Source organism: Trichechus manatus, unplaced genomic scaffold (genome assembly GCF_000243295.1).
Source record: "Trichechus manatus latirostris isolate Lorelei unplaced genomic scaffold, TriManLat1.0 scaffold00042, whole genome shotgun sequence".
Classification (NCBI taxonomy): Eukaryota; Metazoa; Chordata; class Mammalia; order Sirenia; family Trichechidae; genus Trichechus; species Trichechus manatus.
This window is the reverse complement of record NW_004443978.1, coordinates 4,271,212-4,282,649: the sequence shown is the minus strand read 5'-3', so window position 1 is coordinate 4,282,649 and position 11,438 is coordinate 4,271,212.

The following is an 11,438-nucleotide window of genomic DNA, read 5'->3' as shown; positions in this document are numbered from 1 at the left end:
AGTTGCCAGACCTGACCCTGCAGGTGCCAGAGCCCTTCAGACTGGATCAGTTCGTGGTGTGCTGTGAGGCAAGCAGCAGTGATCGGGAGGCATTTTCCATATCGGGAGAGACCCAGCTGCACAGAGTCAGCTCAGGCATCCAGAATCAGTGAGAAGCAGCCCTCGATTGACGAAAGATAAGCACTTCCATCTGCCCTACCACTGGGGTCAAAAACACCCCCCTTAGGGAAAAACTTCTGTCACATTTATTTCTCTGCTCCCTGCTCTGCACTATGTCCAGGACTGCTACAGCAATTGCTGAGTCCCCTGAGCCAGAATTAGGACCAGTCACACACCCTGAGCCATTCTGTTAGCCTTGGAGAGGGAAAAAAGTTACAAACGAGAAAAAAGATAATTTGCTGACTCCCCTAAGCCAGGAACTCAGGGTAGGCACAGCTCCTTTGCCTAGGCACAGGCATAAGAGGTCCACAGACTTTGAGTGCCTTTCTCCCTGCAGAGACTTGCATGGGCTCACTTCAACAGCATAAGCCCTCATTACCACAGTACAACAGGCTATATACCTGAAGTCTAACTTCAACTGTTTCAGCTGTGAAGTGGAAGGTTCGTGACATTTGACACTGCTCTGCCCATTAAGCAAGGTCTTTACCTACTCACATCAGGGGCCTGAGGACTGGTGGATCCACCTACGCCACTGAGCCACCTGTGACAGGAGCCCAAGAATAAGTAGTGTCCCCCAGTCCTTACAGCCAACAGCATTGGGTGCCCATAGTCCAGCTGCAAAACTGGCCCACTTACCCACTCTAGGGAACAGGGACATGTTTTCTTCCTGGACACTTGAGGGAAGCTGTCAGCCCCCTGCCTTGCTCAGTGTGTGACCCCCTGCTGCAGCCGGATGCCTGTGCCTACACCAATCACCCAAGCCTGTCTAGGACTGTAGGTGAGAGCCTGCACCACAGCCTTGGTGGCTGACTACCTGGATACCTGACCTGAATCCATATAGGAGGAGTGAGTAGACTCCTGGGCTCACATACTTGGTGGCAGGTCTGGCCACCTGGTGGCAGGACGATGGAGCTTCAGGGTCTCCAGCAGTCAAACTAGCTCACACGAACAGCCTATATGGGTATATCAAAACCAAACAAAACAAGAAGCTAGAACACAGTGATCAAGCATAAAATAAATAAATATAACTTACTGATGGATCGGAGACAACAGGCAATATCAAATCACATAAAGAGGCAGGCTATGAAGGCTTCAGCAAGCTCTCAAAATAAAGAACCAAGCATTTTCCTGGAGGAAGAGAATCTCTTGGAATTACCAAGGTAGAGTACAAAAGATTAATATACAGAACTCTTCAAGAGCTCAAGAAGGAGATCCAGAAAAATGCAGACCACTTAACAGAGGAAATTAAGAAGATTAGATAAGAGCATAATGACAAATTTAACAGGCTGCAAGGATCCATAGAGAGACAGCAATCAGAAATGCAGATTAACAATAAAATTTCAGAATTAGACAACTCAATAGAAAGTCATAGGAGCAGAATTGAGGCAGTAGAAGTCAGAATTAGTGAGCTTGAAGATAAAGCACTTGATACCAACTTATATGAGGAAAAATCAGATAAAAGTATTTTAAAAAATGAAGAAACCCTAAGAATTATCAAGAAAAATAACCTAAGAGTGATTGGAGTACCAGAACTGGGCGGGGGAAGGGGGAATAACAGACAATACAGAGAGAATTGTTGAAGATTTGTTGGCAGAAACTTCTCTGATATCATGAAAGATGAGAAGATATCTTTCCAAGATGCTCATTGAACCCCACTTAAGGTAGATCCCAAAAGAAAGTCACCAAGACATATTATAATCAAACTTGCCAAAACCAAAGATAAAGAGAGAATTCTAAGAGTGACTAGGGATAAACAAAAGTCATCTACAAAGGAGAATCAATAAGAACAAGCTCAGACTACTCAGCAGAAACCATGCAGGCGAGAAGGCAATAGGATGACCTATGTAAAGCCTTGAAGGAAAAAAATTGCCAGCCAAGAATATATATCCAGCAAAACTGTCTCTCAAATATGATGGCGGAATTACGGCATTTCCGGACAAACAGAAGTTTAGGAAATTTGCAAAAATCAAACCAAAATTGCAAGAAACACTAAAGGGAGTCCTCTGGTTAGAAAATCAATAACATCAGATAACAAAAGACTGGAACATAGGACAGAGCAACTAGATATCAACAGATAAGGAAGTCACAAAAATCAAACTGAAAATAGGGAAACAAGAGATGTCAATATGTAAAAGATGACAACATTAGAACCAAAAAGAGGGACTAAAAAAATGTAGACATAGATTTTTCATATGGAGAGGAATTCAAGGTGATGTAAAGAAATACGACTGGTACAAAGTTAGAAAAATAGGGGTAAATATTAAGGTAACCACAAAGGAAACTAACAATCCTACACATCAAAATAAAAAATGGTAAAAATATAAAGACTCAGCAAACACAAAATCGACAACAATGAAAAAGATGGAAAGAAAATACATAAAGAAAAAATGACTGAGCACAGAATATTAAGTGGAAAAAAGAAACTGTCAACAGCACACACACAAAAAACATCAAAATTACAGCGCTGAACTCATACCTATCAATAATTACACTGAATGTAAATGGACTAAATGCATCAATAGACAGAGTGGCAGAATGGATAAAAAAACACGATCTGTGTATATGCTGCCTACAAGAAACACACCTTAGATTTAAAGACACAAACAAACTAAATCTCAAACGATGGAAAAAATATATCAAGCAAACTACACGCATTAAAGAGCAGGAGTTGCAATATTAATCTCTGACAAAATAGACTTTAAAGTAAAATCCACCACAAAGGATAAGGAAGGACACTATACAATGATTGAAGGGTCAATACACCAGAAGGACATAACTATAATAGATATTTATGCATCTGACATCAGGGCCCCAAAATACATAAAACAAACTCTAATGGCACTGAAAAGAGAGATAAACATCTCCACAATAATGGCAGGAGACTTCAACACACAACTTTCAGTGAAGGAAGAAGCTCAATAAAGACATAGAGGTTCTAAATGCTACAATCAACCAACTTCATCTCATGGACATATACCGAACACTCCATCCAACAGTAGCCAAGTATCCTTTCTCTTCCAATGCAATATGTGATCACCCCCATGATGGGATCTGCTGCGAGTAGCCATCAGTTGAAAGGGAGTTTCCTTGGGCATGTGGCCTGCATCAAATATAAGCAGACATTCTGGCAAGACTTGAGGGTTTTTTGCTCACTCTGGATCCTGCAGCTGGCTCATGTTCATCTGACCTCCAGTTCTTGGGACTTGAGCTAGCAGCTTACCTGCAGTCTTGCCTGCCAATCTTGGGATTCATCAATCTTCGCAGCCTGTAAGCAAAAGCCCTGCACTCTGACTTGCCTATCTTGGGTTTGCCAGCCCCTGTGGCTACATGAATCAGGAGAAGCCTCTATCCTGACCTGCGTGAGCCATTTCCTTTACATAAATCTCTCTCTCCATATATATTTATATGCTTTACTGGTTTTGCTTCTCTAGAGAACCCAGCCTAAGACAGTGGGTTTGCATTGCCAACTTTTTGGCTAGTAGCCGAGTGCTTAACCATTTGCTCTACCCAGGGACTCCCATGTTATGTATATGAGTAGATATATATACACACATGATGAAAGAATTCTTATTTCTCTTTCTACTGATAATTTATTAGGAGACCCTAGTGGTTAAGAGAATTTATACGGAGTCAGTAGGCTGTAGTTCAAGTCCAAACACCCCATTTACAAGTGGTTGAATAAGTTACCTGCTAGTGTAGAGCACATTCCTTTACCTCTCTGCCCCCAGTTACCTCATGTGTAAGATTAGTGCCTGTTTCATGAGGCTGTTGGAAGGATTGAGGGAAGTGTGTGTTAACTTTCTTTTCAAAGTGTCTGGCACATAGTGGGCACTTCAAAGTGCTAAAACCAAAACGAACCAAACCCATTGCTGAGAGTTGATTCTCACTCATAGCAACCCTATAGGACAGAGTAGAACTGCCCCATAGAGTTTCCAAAGCTGTAAATCTCCACAGAAGCAGACTGCCACATCTTTCTCCCATGGAGCAACTGGTGGGTTTGAGCACCGACCTTTCAGTTAGCAGCGGAGCACCTAACCACTGCACCACCAGGGCTCGTTTTCAACATGGTACTACCTACCCTACCCATTGTTGTCGAGTCAACTCTGATTCATAGTGAACTTATATGACAGAGTAGAACTGCCCCATAGAATTTCCAAGGAACACTTGGTGGGTTCAAACTACCAACCTTTTGGTTAGCAGCTGTAGCTCTTAACCACTACGCCAACAGGGTTTCCAACATATCATTGTTCTCTACCTGTGCCATTGACATGCACACTGTATGCTATGTGCAGGCTATTTAGACAATGTCAGACGCCCCTGAGTCTCTTCACCATTTTCATGCACTTCGGCACTGTGGTGAATCCTTCCAATAGCCAGCTCCTACACCTCCCTGTTGGAGGCTGTCTTCAGGCTGTGGGAAGATAATCCCAAAATGTGACCTACCAGCCCCCACAGCGCCTGCAAGGGCTTTCCTGGAGCCTACCTCCTTGCTCATACTATCTTCCTCTCCAATCCCACTCGGGTCATGTCCTAGGGCTTTTTCTGGGAACATATCCTAACCAACCCCTTTCCTATAGCCGTCCTCCAGGATATGCCCCTGGGACCTTCTCAGACAGCAGGCACAAGCCTATGGAAGGGGAATCGGTGATTAGGCCTGCATAGAAAGGATGGAATACCTTTCTCCTAACAACTGCCAGCCTGGGGCCAAGGTGCTTGTTTGTACAAAGGCTCCTGTCAGGATCATTTCCAGGTGTTTCCCCAAACCACTGGTAGCCTGGAAGTGCTTTCCTCCCTCTAGGTGAACAACATTCCCACAAAGAATTGAGCTAATATTCAAGATATCAAATATCCTACTATTTTGAAAAAAATAGAAAGAATATTTTGAAAAGTAATGATATCTCAGAAGAAAAATAATGTCAAGAAATATTCTGAAATGCTCCTATTCAGACATGAAGTGGTTAGGATGGTTTAGGAGACTAATAAATATCTACTCTGCAGACAGTTCTATTCATTCTGAAATAAGCATCTTGAACCCTGATGTTCCCTTCCCCAGAATTCACCAGGATGGAGGATCAGGGTGGTTATACTGCAGGCTAGCTCACCCGGTTCCCTTTACAGCCCCTTTCCACCCTGCCTCAGAGAGCTATAGAGCCTGGAAACCCGGACATCACAATTCCCTGTGTTCCCTGTAGCTAAGGCTCCATGTATGACCTGCTGCAGCCCACAGCAACACGAGGCAGGGCCCCTGTGCAAGTTGGTGCAGTTTCGGGCCTCCAGACCCTACTGTCATAAGTGGTAGGTAGCAGCATTCCTGCTGGGACTGTGGGAGGTTTCCTTAGCTGGAATATCTCTGCTGCTTTGTTATTGGCTATGTAGCATCCACTCCCAAATATCCAGCCTCTCAGAGCTCTATGAGCATCCCTATACCCTTTACTGAATCCCTTTCTGCTCAAGCTCGCTGGAGTGTATGCTGTCTGCAACTAAGAATCTGAGAAAGTGCACAGTGCTCATGCATGAGAGTTAAAGCAGACAAAGTATAAACATATACTGAGCAACTACTGCATGCTCTTCTGTTAACCTAAAAACAGATTCATGTGGCTACTATTTTTCAGCACTTTATCTGTGCTTTGTACTTTATATCTGTCATCATATTTGATCCTATCAACAGCTCTCCAAGGTAGGTGAAGAAACTAATCTCAGAAAGTTTCAGTAATTTGTCTACAGTTCAACAGCTAATAACTCTTGGGGTTGGAATTTGAACTTGAGTCTCTCCGATTTCAAAGTCCATGCTGTATTGCCTGTACCACACTGTCTGTCAGTCATGATGTCCAATACTTACATATACAGGGCCAAATACATGACAGCGATATGAAGGAAGAATGCTATGCCCCATTTTAAAGACATGAAAACTGGACCCTAGAAAGGCTAAGTGACTTGCCTAGGGCTAAATAAAGTTCTGAGGCCTAAGAAGCCAAGACAGATCTCAAACCCAGGTCTTCTGACTCTAATTCCAGGTTGCCAGTTCTCCCTACACCACACTGCCTGGCAAGAAATCTCCATTAGGTGAGGAGAACTTGCAAACTTGCAAACCTTGAGCCGATGTTGGCCTTCAGAGTGCTGCAATGGGGATAGAGTCTGGGCTTCAATATGGGGTCTTGAGCAAGAAAATAATCTGAGTCCTTCCGTTTGTGGGTATATATGAAACAGGATAACCTGCTCAGTTTTCATCTAAAAATCATCATCATTTCCATTCTCTTCAATATATTTCTAGAATCCATGCAAATAGACTATTTTTCTCAGCACAATACATATCTTTTACTATTGACCCTGAGCTAGAGTTTAAATTCCTTCAGGTTGAGGATGAGGTTGACTATAACTTGGGAATGACTTTGGAATTCCAGTATAAGTTGCAAGGATTTGGGGGTCAGAGATAGCCCAGTTCCTATTGCCCTCCAGAATTAGGCAACATCGTCACACTCTTTTTCTCATTTTGCATGTCATTTGCTTTGGGATAAAATATTTGCCCTTGATGTTCAGCTGATCTCATGAGCTTAGATCTGGGGAGACCCCTCCATGTTGGGATACACATATTAGCAGGCCCAGAGGAGCTAAGACAGGAACCCCTAGCCTGACTTTCACAGTGACGTTTGAGGCTGGTAGGCTTGTCTGAAATAATGCTGGTGAGAACTGCCCATGTTCAGGAAGAACTTTTTTTTTTAGAGCCCTGCTTAGAAGGTTCAGTTTGGAGCTAGATATGCTGAGATCCTTTGGCAAAGAGAACTCCAAGGGCCATGACTTCTCAAAAGGGTGGTTTAGCCTCTGAAACATGTGATGTGGCCCTCAAAGCCTCTTGGAATGGGTTTTCTGCTACCTCCCTGGCCCCACATATAACACTCCCCAAAATCGATGTTCCAGGTGCGTTGAATTTCTTCCTTTCCCTTAGATGTCTAAGCTCTTTCTTGCCTCTGAGACTTTGCACATGTTGTTTCCTCCCCTGGAATACACCCTCTTTCCTCCTACTCATGTTTCACTCCTCCCATAAATCTGGGTTAAGTGGTGTTATGCTCTGGGTTTTGATTCACTCTGTTCTGCTCTTCCTGGTTGTAGCAGAAGCAGTTGGTGACCCACGCAAGGACAAAACACCTGAGGTACAGACAAAGCACCCGACCACTGGGGCTTTGAAACAAGTCAGCACCAGCAACACTGAGTGACATCATCAGACTTTATGAGCATGACCATACTTGGAGTATCAACAGGCACAGGTGATGCAATCACTGCTAACTAGAGTATAGGAAAGTGGCAGACTTTATGTGGCAGCTGTTTCTGATGGAGACCCAGCACAGGAAAATGGCACACTCAAAGTGGGTTATTGAGGAGAATTTAATATGAATATTACTTACAAATGGGGGAATGGGAATAAAAAAACACTAGAGTTTCTAGTTGCCAATTGGTCTAATAACATTGAAAATCCATCGCTACCCTAGGTCTGAAGAACAAAAGAGAGAGATCCTCCTGATTGTGTATACTACACCCTGTATTAGTTATCTAATCTGTAGTAACAAACTACCCCAAAATGTAGCATCTGTTATGGATTGAATTGTGTCCCCTCAAAACGCGTGTCAACTTGGCTAGGCCATGATTTCCAGTATTGTGTGGTTATCCTCCATTTTGTGATCTGATATAATTATCCTGTGTGTTGTAAATGCTAACCTCTATGATGTTAATGAGGCAGGATTAGAAGCAGTTATGTTAATGAGGCAGGACACAATCTACAGGATTAAGTTGTATCTTGAGTAAATAGGTTGTATCTTGAGTCAATCACTTTTTTCTTTAATAACATCTTTTTTTTTATTGTTGTAGTTTAAGTGAAAGTTTACATTTCAAATTAGTCTCTCATATGAAAATTTATACATACATTGTTATGTGACCCTAATTGCTCTCCCTACACTGTGATAGAGCACACACCTCCTTTTCACCCCTGATTTCCCGTGTCGATTCAACCAGCTCCTGACCCTCCCTGCCTTCTCATTTCACCTCCAGACAGGAGCTGCCCCTTTAGTCTCATGTATCTACTCAAGCTAAGAAGCACACTCTTCACCAGTATCATTTTATGTCTCATAGTCTGGTCTAACCTTTGTCTGAAGAGCTGGCCTTGGGAACGGATTTAGTTTTGGGTTGACAGAGAGTCCAGGGGCCATGCTTTCTGAGGTTTCTCCAATCTCAGTCAGACCATTAAGTCTGGTCTTCTTACTAGAATTTGAGTTCTGCACCCCACCTTTCTCCTGCACCAGCAGGGACTCTCTGTTGTGTTCCCCATCAGGGAGGTCATTAGTGGTAGCTGGGCACCATTTAGTTCTTCTGGTCTCAGGCTGTTGCAGTCTCTGGTTTATGTGGCCCTTTCTGTCTCTTGGGCTAATGCTTTCCTTGTGTCTTTGGTGTTCTTCATTCTCCTTTATTCCAGGTGGGTTGGGACCAGTCGATGTATCTTAGATGGCTGCTCACTAGCTTTTAAGACCCCAGACACCACTCACCAAAGTAGGATGCAGAACATTTTCTTAATAAAATTTGCTATGCCAATTGACCTAGATGTCCCTGAAAGCAGGGTCCCCAGACCCCCGCCCCTGCAACTCTGTCCCTCAAGTGTTTGGTTGTATTCAGGAAACTTTCTAGCTTTGGTTTACTCCAGTTATGCTGGCTTCCCCTGTAGTGTGTGCTGTCTTCCTCTTCACCTAAGATAATTCTTCTCTAATATCTAGTTATTGAATAACCCTCTCCCTCCCACACCACCCTTGTAATCATCAATGAATGTTTTCTTCTGTGTTTAAATCTTCTCTTGAGTTCCTATAATAATGGTCTTATACAATATTTGTCCTTTCGTGACTGGCTAAGTTCACTCAGCAAAAAGTCTTCCAGATTCCTCCATGTTGTAAGATGTTTCACGGCTTCATTGTTGTTCTTTATCGTTGTGTAGTATTCCATTGTGTGAATATACCATAATTTGTTTATCCATTCATCATTGATGGGCACCTAGGTTGTTTCCATCTTTTTGCTATTGTGAACAGTGCTGCAATGAACATGGGTGTGCATATATCTATTCGTGTGATGGCTCTTATTTCTCTAGGATATATTCCAAGGAGCTGGATTGCTGGATCGTATGGTACTTCTATTGTAGCTTTTTAAGGAGTGCCAAATCAATTTCCAAAGTGGTTATACCATTTTGCATTCCCACCAACAGTGCAGAAGTGTTCCAGTCTCTCCACAACCTCTCCAACATTTGTTATTTGGTTTTTTTTGGATTAATGCTAGACTTGTTGGGAGTGAATGATATCTCATTGTAGTTTTGATTTGCATTTCTCTAATGGCTAAAGATCGTGAGCATCTCTTTATATGTCTGTTAACCACCTGAATATTTTCTTTGACGAAGAGTCTGTTCATATCCGTTGCCCATTTTTTAATTGGGTTGTTTGTCTTTTTGTTGTTAAAGTTTTGCAGTATCTTGTAGATCTTAGAGATTAGACGCTGATCGGATTTGTTGTAGCCAAAATTATTTTCCCAGTCTGTAGGCTGTCTTTTTACTCTTTTGGTGAAGTCTTTTGATGAACCAAAGTGTTTGATTTTTAGGACCTCCCCGTTTTCTGGTTTCTTTTTTTGCTGTTTCTGCATTTTTACTTACATTTCTTATTCTGTTTATGCCATGTGTTAGGGCTCCTAGCACTGTCCCTATTTTTTATTCCATGACTTTTATCGTTTTAATTTTAAATTTAGGTCTTTGATCCATTTTTAGTTAGTTTTTGTGCATAGTGTGGGAAGTATGGGTCTTGTTTCAGTTTTTGCAAATGGATATCCAGTTATGCCAGCACCATTTGTTAAAGAGACTGTATCTTCCCCAGTTAACAGAGTTTGGGCCTTTGTCAAATTATCAGCTGCTCATACGTGGATGAATTTATGTCTGGATTCTCAATTCTGTTCCATTGGTCTATGTATCTGTTGTTGTACCAGTACCAGGCTGTTTTAACCACCGTGGGGTATAATAGTTTCTAAAATCAGGTAATGTGAGGCCTCCCACTTTGTTCTTCTTCTTGAGTAATGCTTTACCTTTCCAGGGCTGCTTCCCTTTCCATATGAAGTTGGTGATTTGTTTCTCCATCTCATTAAAAAATGCCAGTGGAATTTGGATCAGGATTGCATTGTATCTGTAGATCACTCTGGGTAGAATTGACATTCTCACAATGTTGAGTCTTCCTATCCGTGATCAAGTATGTTTTTCCACTTATGCTTGTCTCTTTTGATTTCTTGCAGTAGTGTTTCGTAGTTTTCATTATATAGGTCTTTTATGTCCTGGTTAGATTTACTCCTAAGTATTTTACCTTCTTCGGGGCTATTGTAAATGGTATTAATTTGGTGATTTCCTCTTCGAGGTTCTCTTTGTTGTTGCAGAGGAATCCAAGTGATTTTTGTGTGTTTATCTTGTATCCTGATACTTTGCTGAAATCTTCTGTTAGTTCCAGTAGTTTTCTTGTGGATTCTTTGGGGTTTTCCGTGTATAAGATTATGTCATCTGCAAATAGAGATACTTTGACTTCTTCCCTACCAATCTGGATGCACTTTATTTCTTTTTCTAGTCTAATTGCTCTGGCTAGGACCTCCAGCACAATGTTGAATAAGAGTGGTGACAAAGGGCATCCTTTTCTGCTTCCTGCTGTCAGACTCTCTCCATTTAGGATGATGTTGGCCGTCGGCTTTGTATAAATACCCTTAATTATGTTGAGGAATTTCCCCTCTATTCCTATTTTGTTGAGAGTTTTTATCATGAATGGGTGTTGGACTTTGTCAAATGTCTTTTCTGCATAGATTGATAAGATCATGTGTTTCTTGTCTTTTGTTTTATTTATATGATGGATTCTATTGATTGTTTTTCTAAGGTTGAACCATCCCTGCATACCTGGTATAAATTCCACTCTGTCATGGTGAATTATTTTTTTGATATGTTGTTGAATTCTATTGGCTAGAATTTTGTTGAGAATTTTTGTGTTACGTTCATGAGGGATATTGATCTGTAAGTTTCTTTGGGGTGTCTTTACCTGGTTTTGGTATCAGGGTTATGCTGGCTTCATAGAATGAGTTTGGGAGTATTCCATCCTTTCCTATGCTCTGAAATACCTTTAGTAGTAGTGGTGTTAACTCTTCTCTGAAAGTTTGGTAGAATTTTCCAGTGAAGCCATCTGGACCAGGGCCTTTTTTTGTTGGGAGTTTTTTTTATTGGCTTTTCAATCTCTTCT